The sequence below is a fragment of the Megascapheus bottae genome, chromosome 21, assembly GCF_031878675.1.
Source record: "Megascapheus bottae isolate mThoBot1 chromosome 21, mThoBot2.hap1, whole genome shotgun sequence".
Taxonomy (NCBI): Eukaryota; Metazoa; Chordata; class Mammalia; order Rodentia; family Geomyidae; genus Megascapheus; species Megascapheus bottae.
This window is the reverse complement of record NC_143529.1, coordinates 9,482,063-9,496,924: the sequence shown is the minus strand read 5'-3', so window position 1 is coordinate 9,496,924 and position 14,862 is coordinate 9,482,063. Positions and strand designations below refer to the sequence as shown.

Sequence of the window (14,862 nt, the reverse complement as noted above, 5' to 3'; positions counted from 1 at the left end):
AACCTGGACCATTGGAAACTGCTGCATACTGCATAGACTAAACTACTTAGGAAGTAAATCCATAAGGTTATGTCCAAATAAAACTAGCATACAGTCAGCGTGAAGCGTGATCCAAGTGGTAAAGTGTCAACATTGAGCAAAGAAGCAAAATAAGAACATAAGTCCCTGAGTTCAAGTTCCAGTACTTGCAAAAAAAATCTTTAATTATTCTTTACTGTATTGTGACAGTAGAATTCAATGTTGAGATAATATTGATACTTAATACAATGGTTTTCTCTGTTAAATCACAAGTTTATTATTATTAATCTTGAGATCTCTGCTAGCTACAATCATTTCCAAATTCAGGGTATATTAAGGGAATATTTCTCTATTTAGTGTAACTTTGTAGCATATGAAACACTCAATTAAAACTGATTTGAGAATGTATTATAGAGAATCCTATTCATGATAAAACATCTGTGACCACTGCCTATTCGTTTTTCTACCACATTTTACTTGTTTCAATAAGTAGACATTCAGGAAAATGATTTGTATGAAAAGAATGATAAAAGCATACAAAAAAAATGTATGTACTAGGAGCTAGGAGTATGGCCTAGTGGTAGAGTGCTTGCCTGGCATCCACAAAGCCCTGGATTCGGTACCACATACATGGAAAAATCCAGAAGTGGTGTCTTGGCTCAAGTAGAAGAATGCTAGCCTTGGGAAAGCCCATGGATAGTGCCCTGAGTTCAAACCTGAGTACTGGCAAAAAAAACCCTCAAAAATCCCAAACAAAAAAGTATGCACTATTATCTCCAGTCTCTTCTTCTGAGGTTTATGTGTGTCCTGCTTAAAAAACTGACCAACAACAAAATAAAATAAATAAAAAAGGAGAAAGAAAAAAAATTGGAAAGAAGTTTGGTTTGCTTTGTCGTATCTAAATGTAGTCTGTTGTGGAAATCATTGGATTTTTAAGAACAATAACCTATTATTATTATTACTATTATTATTATTTTGCTGGTTGTGGGACTTGATCTCTGGGTCTGGGTGCTATCCCTGAGCTCTTCACCTCAAGCCTAGTGCACTAACATTTTGAGCCACAGCACTACTTCCAATTTTCTGGTGGTTAATTGGAGCTAAAAATCACATGGACTTTAGTGCCTGGGCTGGCTGTGAATGGTGAGCCTTAGATATCAGCTTCCTGAGTAACTAGGATTACAGATGTGAACCATCAGTGTCCGGCATGAAATAATTTTATAATCCATACTTTCTTTTTTTCCCACAAAAGAAGCATGAAGCCTCAAATATTCAATATCTTCTTGAACAGACCATAAAGAAAAGTAGTTGTATTCAAAATTCTATTATAAGTGTTTTCACATGGATTTGCTTTACACAGAGTGGTTTACGTATGAAGTAAAGATGTGCTTTATTCTGTTTTATTATATGTGCCACCCCAACTGAACAGTCTGTGTCATTAAGTACTTTAATTGCAGGGAGAAGGTTTTTTTTTTTTTCTTAGTTCTTTATTTGGCAAAATACAAATTAAATGCTGAAATTCTATGTTACATAGGTGAAATAGGGAAGGAAATTTGTAATTATTTGCAGATTTACAATTTTTAGAACATACTCATGTATCAGTATAATTACATACACTTCTTTTTACCTTTTGAAGTTATCTACTAAGTATCAGGAACAAAGCTATTTGGATGAATGAAGTAGTCACTGATTATGACTGATTTTGAGATGTATTAAGTGAGTAAAAACCATAAATTAATAAGCCAGTGTTCATGGTTATTTTTACTTATGTAAATGTTTTGCTGAGAGTCATACTGTAAAGTATAATATTAGATCTTAAAAAGTAATGGTTTACTTTTTGTTTCTGGTACAAATCAACGTTAGTGTGATGGTGGAAAACTTGGTTATCTCTTTTCTTCATTTGTAGTAGTAACATTACAAGCTCATGATAAACTTATACTGAACGTCTAGTTTCTTAATGGGTTATTGTAAAGTATTTATGATAAAACACTATCAGACATATTAAAAAAGGGAGGGGCAAATTTGGGCCCAAGAAAGTATCACAGTAGTGGACAAAAAAATTAGACATGGAGGAAATTGAAATTTTTTTTCTTTTCTTTTTCTTTCTTTTCTTTTTTGTACAACAGTAACACAAAGTGAGAATAAATGGATTATTTTTTGTGCTTTTTCTTTTGCTCATTTGGCTTGGGAATCTCAACCACCGAATGTGTATTTGAGATCTGGGATGTTCCTTCCCTTTAGAGATGGGAAGTTCATAGTAGTATGTTACTATAATCAGAATAACTCAAGTTATTTTAAGGATGCATGAATTAAGAAAACGGAATCCATATGACACATTACTTCTTGGGGTCTCTTCACAGACTTTCCCCAAATAGAGCACAGTAGAAGAAGTGTAAACAGTCAGCTCTTAGTTGCTTTTCATCTTCCTACTTTCTTTACCAATTTTTATTTAAAATTAACAATTTTAGATAGATGTTTGTGGCACTCGGTTTTGAACTCAGTACCTTATCCTTTCATGCATGTGTGGTTCTATCACTTGAAGCACGCCTCAAGCTTTTTTTTTTTTTGCTTTAGGTATTTTAAGATAAGGTCTCCTCCCTCCCTCCCTCCCTCCCTCCCTCCCTCCCTCCCCTCCTTCCCTTCCTCTCTGTCCCTCTCTCTCTGTCCCTCTCTGTCCCTCTCCCTCTCCCTCTCTCCCTCCCTCCCTCCCTCCCTCCCTGCCCCCCCCCCCCCTCTCTCTCTCTCTCTCTCTCTCTCTCTCTCTCTCTCTCCCTCCCTCTCTCTCCCTCCCTCCCTCCCTCACCCTCCTTCTCCCCCTCCCTCTCTTTCTCCACCCCCTGCACCCCCCTCTCTATCTCTCTCAGAGCTTGAACTCAATGCCTAGGGGCTGTCCCTGAGCCTCTCTGCACTCAAGGCTAGTGCTATAGCTACACTTTCAGATTTTTGAGTGATTAATTGGAGAGATAAATGTCCCACAGGACTTTTCTTCCTTGACCAGCCAGCTTGGAACCACAATCCTTATATCTCAGCCTCCTGAGTAGCTAAGATTATAGGCATAAGGTCATCAGCGCCCAGCTAGGCTTCATATGTTTTTGCCCAGGAATTGTCCTACTCCGGTCTACCCTTGACTGGAATCACAATAGCAAAATCTTGGCTTATTGAGTGAGATGGGGTCTTGCTAACTTTTTCCCAGGGAGGCTTTGAACTTCATTTTTCCCAATTTCCCAGTCCTGCACAGCTAAGATTATAAGATTATAAACAGGAGTCATTGTCTATCTTTCCTTACTTTTCCTGTCTTCTTTCCACCCCCCCCCCTTTTTTTTCTCTTCCAGGTCTTGCCGTCTGGGACGGAACTTTACCATGTTTCTCAGGATAGCCTCAAACTCGCAATCTCCCTGACTCAGCCTCTTAGGTGCTGGAATTAGAAGTGAGCCCCACTGTGTTGGGGCAGTGTTTTTATTCATTTATTTATTTTAATGTCTGTGTTGGGCCTTAAACTCTCATTTGTCTTTTCCACTCAGCTGGTGCTCTACTTCTGGCTTTTTGCTGGCTAATTAGGGATAACCGATTCAAGGGCTTTTCAGCCAGGGCTTGTTTTCCAACTGCAATCCTCAGATCTTGGTTTCCTGAGTAGCTAGAGTTTTAATTTTTTAAAATCCTGGGTCTTCTGGGGAGATTTGGGGTAAAGGGAAATGAACCATCTTCTCTTCATTGTGGCGTGGCAAGGTGTTAGGGACGCCCACACTGTGTGAGAAGGACTGCTGTTTGTTGAGTTCCTTGACACCTGGCTGTGGACACAAGTGTGTGCTGCCCTGGGGGTGTAATAGGTCCTGGCAGAGGGTAGGACTAAGCATCCATCTGGCTCCCACTATAAATAAAAGAAAAAGTAAGCCTTGTCTTCAATTTGAGTGTCTTTGTGTAATAAATCAGTGATTCATAGGACATTTGTTAGTATTTATAATTTGATAGTTTTGAAATTTCAGTTCCTTATTCTTAATTGTAACATCAGACTTCCTGAAAAAATTGGATTCATTTACATACATGGGTTATGTTAAGGTTTTATAGTAATAGATCATTGCCATTACTTTTATTTATTTATTTTTTGGTTTTACCAGTCCTGGGACTTGAAATCAGGGCCTGGGCACTGTCCTTGGACACTTTTTGTTTTTTGCTCAAGGCTAGTGTTCTGCCACTTGAGCCACAGTGCCACTTCTAGCTTTTTCCATATATGTGGTACCAAGAATTGAACCTAGGGCTTTGTGCATGCTAGTCAAGTAATCTATTACTAGGTCTACTCCGAGCCAGTGATACATCATTAAGGAGAGGAAATGACTGAGTTGTGGTGACCTATAAACTTTTTTTAAAATTTGATGCTATTAGAATTGATTTTTAGAGTATCTTATTTATCCTGATAATTTTTGTTATTGTCTTTAATTACCACAATGGTTTACCTGGGATATTTTCTCTTTTGTAATTTTAAGGTGAATAACCCAATTTTATTTATTCAAGTGCTAGTCCATTAGCAGTCTGTAGGCAACAGCTTTTGTTATTTTAGTAAGACATGCAGTTGGTAGAATGATAATCAGTTAAAAAAAAAAAACCTGATGGAGCCATGTTCCCTTTTTTGGTTGATATGAAAGCCATTGTTTTGTTCACCAACTGGCAGACCTTCAATTATCCTGGAATTAGAAGCTGTTTACTATACTTTGAAAAATTAAAAAAAAATGAGCCCTCTTGGAGAAACAAAAAACTGGGTGCTTGCCATTTTTTTTTGAAGAAAAATGCAATTTTAATGAAAGAAAATGAGCCCACCAATTTAATGTTGCATTTATTTTCACAGTTTTGGAGATTTAATATGTCTTTTAAGTGGTGGTAATCAGAGCCAGTGTTATTCCTGGGCATACTCCTGATCTAGGGTTTCAGCTTTAAGGAACAGTGAACATTGTTAAGACTCTGGGAGCAGAATGGATTGCTCAGAATGTTGTCTGATACCTTCAGTTCCTGAGACCTTTTTGGGGGGCTCCCTTAGTTGTGTGGAAAACCTCTTATATGGTCTTGCTAGATTTCCAGGGTTAGTATCCTGCTAACTCCATGATGTCCTTGGTCAAGAGAGCTCTGCCCTCTTCCTCTTTCCTCTTCCTGGTTTCCTCTTACCCTGCCTAGTTCATCAGCTTTATCCCATAGATGGGAGCCTCAGCTATTGTTCTGGTGCTGCTCTGTGTATGGGACTTAGAAATCTAGTGAGAAATAGGAACACCAGGTATTTGAAAGCACAAAGGATCTCTGGAATTGTTTGTAAGTGAGGAAATAAAGACACGTCCATTCCTGCAAATGGCAGAATGGAGGCTTCAGTGGTCCTAGTCACTGACATATGACAAGTTTTCAAGTCTAAAAGATCAACTTAAGAGGAAGAAATTCATCATTACACATGACAATTTCAGAGGTTTCAGTCCATAGCAACTGGGTACATTGCTTTTAGGCCTGTGTCAGGGCTAAGACATCATGGCTGAAGGGCATAGTGGTAGAAAATTGCATCCTAGGACAGCCAAAATGGCCAAAATATCATCACTTACTTCTGAGTTCTGCTTCTCAGTCACCCACCTATGAAGTCGTCAGCTCATCCACTAATGATGTTAACATTTTCATTATCCAGTTAACTTCTCCATAGCTCAATAGTCATCAGAGAGAACCAAGTCTTGAATGCATGAGGTTTTGAGGACATTTTGTGTACAAAATATAATCCCAAGAGTTTTTTTTTTTACTATATTATATTATGTGTTGTGTTGGCCAGCAACATTTTAGGGGATTTAAATTTTTGCTTAAGTAAGGGCAAGGAAATTTTCCTTATAACATTGTTAAAAAAAGATAATTTTACTTCTTTTATAGTAACTTATAGTTCATCAATACTTCCATGTTTATGTACCACTTAATTTTCAAAGCACTTAACTAATTATTTATAATAATTTTGTGGTTCAGATAGGGGATTTTTTTGTTTTGTAGTATTTTATTACTATTCTGAATAACATGATTCCTACTAAATTGCAAATTCTTGATATTAGGGAGAAGAAATTCATTTTTGATCTCCTCCTACCTTTTCTTTCTTGGGTAGGGAACATCTGGCCTGTGTACCAGATGTTTTAAGGCTCAAAAAAAAATGATTTGCTACCTAACAGGACAGCACATATCCTCTCACCTACTGCCTGTTGCCTTATGCTTTTGTTGATAATTTTGGATGGTCTGTAAATAGTATTATGAATATCCAGATGACCTTTGGCAGCATAAAGGTTCTCCACCTTTATTAAATGGTCACTGAGCATTCTGTCCCCCCTTCCCTGCCCTCCCATCCTGGGGCCTGAACTCAGGGCCTGAGTGCTGTCCTTGGGGTTTCTCATGGTTAGAACTTTACCACTTGAGCCACAACACCATTTCTGGCATTTTTTTTCTATGTATGTGGTACCAAGGAATTGAGGCTTGGTTGATCATGCATGCTAGGCAAGCACTCTACCACTACACTGAGTATTTGTAACTGTCATGGATACCTACACATATCATCAGAAATAGTAGCTATGTCTTTTGATACTTTTCTGACATGGCTGAATATTCTGAATATTTTAGGAGGTTGTTATAAATCATTATCATTATCCTCTACCATGTGTGTTGTGACTGCAAGTCTACCTTTGATTCGACTGATGAAACATTTGTCTTGTTGAGGAAACCCTGTTGTGTATTGAGTGCTCAAATTATTGCAGAGCCATTAAAATGGTTACATCATGTGTCAAAATTTGGTTTTCAGCCTTTAGCTGTGACATTTTTAGAAAATGCAAATCAAAGAGCTGTCTGAGCATTTAAAAATGTGAAACATCTAGGTTTAATAGTAGAGTGTATATGAAAATATACACATATATGAACTTAGAAAGTAAAAAAAAAATCACTGAAGTGCTCTGAAGGAAATTAAACTCCAAAGCAAAAGGAGTTGCTACTTTTGGTGGCATATTTGCCTCCGTGTGGTGTAGTTTCTTAGCAAATTACCGTGAAATCAGGTTAGCTGGAATATCAGTAAAAACATTCAACATACGTGAACGTAATTTTGCCTTCATATTGTAATGGCAACATTTATTTGTTAATTTTCTTGCTATATAATGCTGCCCTTGAAATCAGGTATTAATTATATAACCCTCAGTTTTAGGAAACGATAAGGAAGTATGCAATGGAAAGACTTTCCAAGAGTCTTGAGCCCAGGGACGGAGAACCTAAGGCTTTAGGTATCATTTAAGCTTCCTCTTGTCTGAAAAGAATTCATTAGGAGATGAAATATGTGACACAACTCTATTTTGAGATCTCCAGTGAATACTTCCTACTCCAGAGGATGCAGAATTACTAGCTAAACATGTTATAAGTTTTATCTGCTAGAGCAAAAGGGAATTTACTATATGCAAATACGTTTCTGAGTAGAACAGAGGGAGGGACAAAGAAAGAGGAGTTTGTGTTGCATGCCCAAGTGAACACTTTCAATTTGAAAAAATTTCAGATAATGATTAAAGTTAGAATAATATGTCTGTCTTTGGGATGGTAGGGAGACACAGATACCAACAAAGGAGAAACAAATGTAGTGATACTAACTAGACAGTAAGGTCAGAAGAACTACAGTATATGTCTTGTGGGTGAGAATGGGGAGGGGAAAACTAGGGAAGTGGTGATATTATCCAAAGACAAATGTACTCATTACCTGACTCATGTAACTATAACCCCTCTGTGCACACCTTCAAAATGAACCATAAAAAATAAAAGAACTTAGAACAATTAGAAAATATATTCCAGATAAAATAGGTTTTTGAGCAGTGGCAGAAATGTAGAACTGATCTCAAATAGTTATAACACTTTTCTTATTTGTTCTTTTCCTCTTTGTAATGGTTTTAAATGGTATGCTTGTGAAATAACTGAATATTAGCTATATTTTTCATATACTGGCTATTTTTCAAAAGAGTCAGAATCTTGAAAATGAAGTATATGTTTCTAAGTTTACAGCTTCAGAAAATTTTATTTTTGGAATATTTTTGTTTCCCCACCTCCCTACTATCTTTATCTCTCTTCTCTCCCTGTGTTCTTTCCTTTCTTCCCTCCCTTCCCCTTCTTCCCTCTTTTCATTCCTCTATTCTTTTGCAATAAGGTCTTTATTAATTTATTCTAGTTACTTGGTGCTTATATTAAATAATTTAATAAAAGTCAGGGTTATAACATAATGCTTCCCAAATGTGAAGCAGCATCTATTACATGAGACAAAATCTTTAGGCCACAAAAATGTAAAAACTATGTATAGAATTACGAGGCAACTAGTGGTACTATATATATATATATATGTATATATGTGTGTGTGTATATATACACATATATATATTTAAGTAGATTGTTTCTGTAGCAAAAAGGTGTAGTCAGCTCAAAAGCAGTGGACAGATAGCCTTTATTACTATAGTTTATTCAGAAACTATTCTATAATATCAGGTTTTAAGTATTAATAATTTTCAGATGATAGTTTCCACTGAAAGTTGCAGATTTAAAAATAAAATTCAATGTTCTGAAAATGTTAAAAATTATGTTGTTGGTTAATAATATCTGAGTTGTGTTGCAAGTCTGCGGGGGTTGGAAAGAGTGTATTCAGTGTGTGTTGATGTGTAGCTACATTTATATAACAGTATAGTCTCAACACTTATTCTGAACTGTTGAATTATTTATGTTTGTCTGGTGTTTTCTTTTGTATTGTTGCAAGCATGAGATTAAGTGCATTGTAGCCTCCCAGACAAGTATGTTGTGAAGTTTCATTAATTTGTGGAAATGATATGGGCACTAAAATAATGTAAAATGCACAAAGAATGCTATTTTATTTTCTGCTTACTTTTACTCCATTTCAAGCCATTGGAGTATAGAGAAAGTCTATATGAAGGTATGAAATGTTGGTTTATTCCAATAAGTTATGGCAGGGTAGTGCTAAGCTCTGTATTAAGAGGGAAGATATGTGTACTTCAGATCCATTTTTGTTTTGCCTTTTTTCTTTTTCCTCATTAGAAAGTCTTCCCACCATGGATTTAGCAATAATCACTACAATTTATGCCATTTCTCTGCTACAATTTGATGCTATACCACAGTCATGCCACAGGTTAGAAACATAGGTTGAGTTATTATATGCTGCTATTATATCCTTCTGGGTAGTGATTTCCTGTGAACTGACTTATGGATAAATAATTCTATGTTATTATTATATAGGACAGACAGTTTTTGATTTCTGTAACAAAGCGTAGCCTAATAACAGAAAATTATATGTCAGAGCAGAGGAACACTGCTGCTCCAAGGAGGAAAAGCAGGGGGAGTCCCTGTCCTGAGTTCTCCTGTTTTTACAAAGGGGCCTCATCAGCAGTTGGTGTATTGCAAAAATAATACCAGGATCCAGAAGCCCGAAGGCTTAGTTATTGAGGCTGGGGTTTTTATTGACACTCCTTTGCTGAGATCTTTTCTGGAGGGTTATCAAATATATAACCCCCAGTCTTTTGGATATTAAAGCTAATGTCTTATATTATCCAAGGCTGAGTTTTCACTTTGCTTTGAAAATTAATGTCAAAATGCACCTAGAATAAAAGAAATTTATCCCATCAAGCTAAATTGTAAGAATAGTACTGTTACATTGCTTGGCTGCATATACTTGTCTCACAGATGGACTTGTAGGCTTCAACCTGCAATTATAGGGCTTTAACCCATATACTCAGTACACTCCCATTTTATCAGCAGGCATCTCCATGCCATTGAGCCAGTGTACTTGCTAGATGATCTCTTGTAGGCTTTCATGAGGCATAATTTTCATATTTGAGGTTCCAGGTGCAGAAGCTTGGTTTATTTTAGGAGTGGTTTCCTTTAGCTATGTGTTTAGCAAAGCATCTATCCTCAACTGCAAACTCCATGAGTACAAGGGCAGTGTGCATTAAGTTGTTTTTGCATATTAATAATGTTATACCAGAGGCACACAAGTAATATTTATTGAATGAGTGATTGGGGCATAATACAAGTTCTTCTAATGGTTTATTGATTATATTGTGTTATCACAACATCCTGTTTTATAAGTGATTGACTTCCCAAAGACTTCAATAAGTTATTGTTCAGCTATAATTATTTTATTTTTATGTATGAGGCACATAATGCTAAAGGTATGAATTTTACATTTGCTCACAAGAGTATTTTGTCTCTTTGAGACAGATTACAAGCTGATAGAATCACTCAAACAACTATTGATATTTCTTTTTATGAAATGTCAACTACTTCACTGTGGCAGAAAACTGTCCTGAAAGAATGAAAAACTAGTTTCCATTATCCTATCTTTTTAATTTTATACAAAAATTTCTTCCATTCCTAACTTAATTTTATGTCACTAATGGGAAATTTACCTACAATTGCATTTTGTTATTTGGTCTGAATGCATTACACAAAGAGTAGATTGGCACTCTGTATTTTAGAGCGAACAGATTTGTCTGGATATAAACAGTTTTATTTATATTGTGCTCAATTCAATCATGTTAACATTTGTATGAATTTCAGCTCCAAAATAAAGGCCCATAATTTGTGACTCAAAGACCTTGAAAATGCATCTGTAATAGTCTTCAACACCAGGAATTTTCTAAATGTTTGCAGATGATAGATTTCTTGGAATAATAAAGATGATTTGGGAAACAATGTTTATGTTTAAAATTGAACCTTATGGGAAATCATCTTTTTTTCCCCAGTGAAGACCCTTCACTCTTTTGGGCTTATCACCTGTTTGCTTTTCCACTGCAGTCCTTTTGTTTCACATTAAATGTCAAGACCCTGACTTATGTGTCACTAGAGATAAGTTGTGTTCTTGTTCTCCCCCAAACTTGTGGTTGGGGATTGGCACAGTGGCATGCCCCTAGAGCAGCAGTGGGAGAATTCTGTGGAAAGCTACAGAGGGAAGCTCAGGTGCTTATCCTGGCTGTTAGCCTCTGGTGTTTTTGAAAAATCACTCTTCCTTGATCTTCAACTCATTTGCCGCTAGATTATTGACTCCCTCCTATCTTCCTGAGAGTGAACCAGCAATTCTAAGCAACATTTGGCAATCTGTAAACATAAAGGGAAATTGTGATAAAATACGTTCCTTATACCCAAACCAACCACACACACACACACACACACACACACACACACACACACACACACACACACGATTCAGGTGAGCTGAAATTATTCTCAAGTTGGAATTTGAAGATAGATAATATTTTCTAGAACTGAATATTGGAGAAAGAGAGTATGATATGTGTTCTGAACAGAAATAGGAGTTGCTATGTATTGAAAATATACTATGTGCTTGGCTGGTGCTTCTCTCTCTCTCTTCCTCCCCCTCCCCCATTATAATCAGTGAGTGAGCATATGAGTGCATGCGTGCGTGTGTGTGTTCCTAAGGCTGGAACTCAGGACTGTTCCTTAGCATTTTTTTTTGGTGTTGTCACATACAGACTTTAATCTATATTAATTAAACAACAGATTAGAATCATTTTCTTAAAAAAATAAATAATCCTAGGATTTTTAAAATTTAAAAATAGACTATGGCTATCCTTACCTTAATAGAGGAAGTGTTCCTTAGCATTTTTTTCCTCAAATCTAGCACTCTATCACTTGAGCCATAGCTCCACTTCTGGCTTTTGGGTGGTTTATTGGAGATAAAAAGCCAGCCTGGCTGTCTTTGACTCATGATTCTCAGATCTCAGCCATCTGAGGATTGGATCGCAGGCATGAGCCAGACTGTTATGATCTAATCATCATTAGGTTTGTCATTTTTCAGATTGAGATTAGAAAATTTACTTAAACTGGGATTAGAAAATTTACTTAACACATGTATACTCATAGTTATATCTCTATCAGTGAGATTCCTCTGATGCTGAGTCAGATATTACCTCAATTGGCATGTGACAAATCTTTATTTTCTGATGTCTTCCTTATTTCACTGTAACTTTGGTGGGGTCTGAATCCTACTTTAAAGGTTGGGAAGAGGTTGATTGTAATTAGACACACTTACCTGGATTGCTCATTTTTAAGTAGCTATATTCCAGAATATTTTTTTTATCTCTTCACGCTTTGCTCTGGTGGTGTTGTCTATAGAAATGACAAAGATCTCTTTCCCTCTGATTTTTACTGAGTACCTACTATGGGGTGATCCCTGATCTGCCATTCTTTTTTTTTTTTTTTTGGCCAGTCCTGGGGCTTGAACTCAGTGCCTGAGCACTGTTCTTGGGTTTTCTCAAGGCTTGAGCTCTACCACTTGAGCCACAGCACCACTTCCATTTTTTTTCTAGGTATGTGGTACCAAGGAATCAAACCCAGGGTCTTCATGCATGTAAAGGCAAGCACTCTACCACTAGGCTAAACTCCAGGCCTGATCTGCCATTCTTATTTAAACCCTCATGATAACTCTAAAGGGTGTGGATTGCTGCTATGTGGATTGTTACTAGTTTCCCAGATATGGAAGCTGACAGATGGAGACACTAAAGAAGGTGCCGAAAGTCTTACAGTCTAACAAAGGGAGGTGACCAGCACAAAGCCACCTCTGACCTGCTCTTCTTTGCTAACCCACACACAATTTGCTCAGACATCCAAGGCCTTCCAGACTTAGAAAAAACAAAAAACAAAAACAAAACTCCTCTGCAGTCTTTTCTTTGAATCAGGGTCTGTAAGAGCTTTATACTTTTTCGGTGCAGTAGTCTTAAAAGATCAGCACTTTTCCATTTCACAGATGAAAGGAAGAAGAATATATAGAAACCAAGTAGCTTAGTAGGGTCATGTACTTAGAAGATGGGGACCAGGATTTGGTCAGAGGCAATTTCACTTATAACCTTCATTTTTCTTCATGGTTACTATGGTATACCGATTCCCAATTTGATATCCTAAATTAACATTTATTTAGGAAAAGTTCTGAGTAATCTGAAGAGGATTTTTGTCATTTTTTTTAAATCAAAGAAAGAGGGCTGTTTTAAGAAATATATTCTAAAAAGGATTAATCTACAAGCCACCCTGCTTAGAGTAAAGGCTGGTTGGAGGGTGTGGGCTTCTGAATACAGAAGATCGTGCACCTGTAGAATGAGGTAGACAGTTGAGCATAGATCCTGACTTCCAGGGTGATTCAGGTTAATCACTACAGTGTAAAGAAGGCATACACTAACACACCCTCCTCCTGCCTAAGAAAATAACATGCATCAACTGCTCTCTTCCAAGATGAAGAAAGCAACCTGGAGCAGCTGCTCTGTGTAGAGGTATTAAGTGTTGTCAAAACACCTGTGTGTGTCTAATTCCAGCCCAAACAAGCCTCCTTCTGGCTCATCAAGATGGGGGTAGGGGGTGGGGGGGAAATTTGCCTAAATGGAGATGACTTATCTCTACTTAGGTGATTTGATTTTTATTGCCTAGAGATTCCACTCCATTTTTTCTAAAGATGGGTATAATAATTTGCATACAATAAAAGTCTTCATCATAAGTAATGAGTTTGATAAATTTTGATACTATTTTAGACTCATGGAGCTACTGGTCAAAATGCAATCCCTGTGTGTATCTTTCTAGTGAATTCCCTCTCTCATCCCTTGGACTTCTTTCCTCAGGGATTAGTCTCTCTTGTTCTTGGATTTGATATAAATGAAATCATATAGCTGTATTACATCGTGTGTAGTTTTTATTGTGAAATGTTCCTACACAACAGAAAGAAATGGACACACGCAACAGGAATGAGTGTCCTGTAGCATGGCATGTGGAAGTTCTCAGGGTTCATTTGTTGTTGTTGTTGTTCAAATCATGTTCATATTCATGATAACCAAAGCACCCACAAAGTCTGGTGCTCCTGCTTGTTTCTCAGAGCTTGCAGCTTCCTGTACGCTTCTCCCTCTACCCTCTTACCATAGAGAAAGCCTGCTGGTGGAATGTGATCAATTTACATTCAACTTCGGAGCCACAGCAGTGATAATTTTTTTTTTTGAAAAGAACTTGAAATTGTGATTTTATTTTTTCTTGCAAAGGGAAGTATGTCAGACGTGTGAAAGGGTATGCTTTTAGTATTCACAAATGCCCGAGTGGAAAAAGGAGCAAAGAAACAGTTCCTTCTCCAAGGACATGTCCAGTGGACTCTGAATGTTCATTTTGTGGCTAATGGGTACTGCGTACTTTTCCTTGTCATGAGAGAATGTTAAGGAAAACTATCCCCACAAGAAAACAGCTTTTCTTGGCAAGTGAAAGATAACTTCAGGAGCCAGAACTGGAGACATACGGTACTATGAATGAGAGCTGTGTTACTTTATTGGATCTGGGTCCAGGCACTATTTATACTGCAGCATATTCAGCACCAGATTGTTAAATCTTAATACTGAAACAGTGCATCATTTTAATATTTTTGTTCTGTTTAATTCCCTGTTTTCAAGCATGATGTCAAGCATTGCGCATTCATTCATTTCATCTTGGACAGGACATGCCCCGACCAGAAAATTTTATTTCCTGTTGTTGGAATTTCGCCCTATAGCTATAAACCATCATTTTGTGAAGCTTTTTAAAAGTACTTTTGAGTATACAGGTGTTCTTGCACTCTTGCTGGTGATAAATATTGTTCTTGAAGAAAAATGTAGTTGGACTTATCCATATTGTCAAAAGTTAAAAATAAAAATGCTGTTTTTCTTTTATCTCTGAAACATAACTTTTTTATATTAGACAATATCTAATATCCTAGGGACTACTTGATTTTTCATGGCATAGAAATAAATTTTTTGTTATCCTCTGTCATTTGCAAAATGAGTTTCTCAAGTTTTCTTCATTAATTTT

At 36.8% G+C, this 14,862-nt stretch overlaps 1 protein-coding gene across 1 annotated transcript in view; it reads left to right on the top strand.

The window, feature by feature from the left end:
* Positions 1 to 14,862, top strand: part of Satb2 (SATB homeobox 2) — a 181,600-nt gene that overhangs the window by 62,619 nt on the left and 104,119 nt on the right. The window lies entirely within an intron of this gene.